This window comes from Frankliniella occidentalis, unplaced genomic scaffold (genome assembly GCF_000697945.3).
Source record: "Frankliniella occidentalis isolate FOCC.00 unplaced genomic scaffold, Focc_3.1 Scaffold135, whole genome shotgun sequence".
Classification (NCBI taxonomy): Eukaryota; Metazoa; Arthropoda; class Insecta; order Thysanoptera; family Thripidae; genus Frankliniella; species Frankliniella occidentalis.
The window spans coordinates 618220-619819 of NW_026267262.1; positions in this window are offsets into that span (position 1 = coordinate 618220).

Genomic DNA, 1600 nt, shown 5'->3' on the forward strand with positions numbered 1-1600 from the left:
TGCCTACCCAGTTAGCCCGTAAGGCGCTATGGCCCCTGCAGCCCTGGCGGGTATGCAATCCCGCAACACTGTTGCGCATTCTCAGTTACACCCGGTACATGTATGCAAGGAAACGTGCATAAAATTGTAAGTTAAGCTTGCGGACTAAAAGAAATATCTACAATTATGAACCTTTAAAAAGCCCTAAACATTTAGTGTGTATCTATTATTTGTACGAATTTAAGCAATCAAATTTTTTGCACACATTAATTTCTGCGTTTATTTGAACACTTTTGTGCATATCCATTTGTACGAAATCATGCTCTTATGCGCACAAATTTGTACAAAATGAAACGTAGGTTTAACTTAGCACGAAAGTTTGCACAAAAACATACAAATACATTTAGCGTGTATTGGCTGTCTCCAAATCAACTAATCTCATAGCTCTGACAGACAATCTTTATTTTCCGTGCGCCAAAGTTTCGGACCAGCCTGTTGATAGCCCAGGACACCAATGCAGAAAAAGGCCTGCTAAATAAAATTGTAGAAAGATAAATTTTGGTACACTGATAGATTTGCGTGTCCGGATTTACCTCGATTTTAGTCCCCGGCGATCAGAGGTGTGCAACCCGAGATATTGAACAAAAGGGGCCTAAATGCAGGGTTTTGGTGTATTAGCGATAGCTTCGAAACTATTCGTGTGATAAAGCAGACGAGACAAGTGTCAACGTGTCCGGGAAGAAACGCAGAACACGCTCTCATCAACAGTCGGGGGGAGGAGCGGGTGGGCGGGGTGCTGCGGCGGGCCGCCGGGAGGCTCTGCACGGCCCCAGTTTTAGGCGATTTGAACGTGAACGGTTAGAGCTACAGCAAACGAGAAAAAACCGACATGGAGAAGAAAGATGGGCGCACAGCTTTCTCTCGGAGCAATATTGTCGTTTGCCTCCTCGTTTAAAAGATATGATGTGAGATTTATAAAATTGAACAAGGGAAAACAAATAGTTTCTATTCTTCTCATGGTTTTGGTCAGAAATGGTTTTTCGGCGGGCTGACTGTTGATGAGAGCGTGTTCTGCGTTTCTTCCCGGACACGTTGACACTTGTCTCGTCTTTATCGCACGAATAGTTTCGAAGCTATCGCTAATACACCAAAACCCTGCATTTAGGCCCCTTTTGTTCAATATCTCGGGTTGCACCGGGGACTAAAATCAAGGTAAATCCGGACACGCAAATCTATCAGTGTACCAAAATTTAGCTTTCTACAATTTTATTTAGCAATAAAACCTTCGTGTCCTGGGCTATGACGAGCTCCGCGAGGAACAAATGAAATAAGGCAAACAAAGAGTGCAATCGATGCTCGCCGACAGGCTAGCGTCCTACACGGAAAAAAACGTTAACGCTAACGCTAACGTGAAAGCAGATGACTAATATGTATAGCGTTGAGCTTTTACTCCAAACTCTCACGTAACGCTCAGAGCCAACAATTAACCATGTTACAGCAACGGCGGCGTTTAAAGCACCGACATTTAACGCTTCGGCGTGTAACGCTTCGGCGTGTAACGCTTCGGCGTGTAACGCTTCGGCGTGTAACGCTTCGGCGTGTAACGCTTCGGCGTGTAACG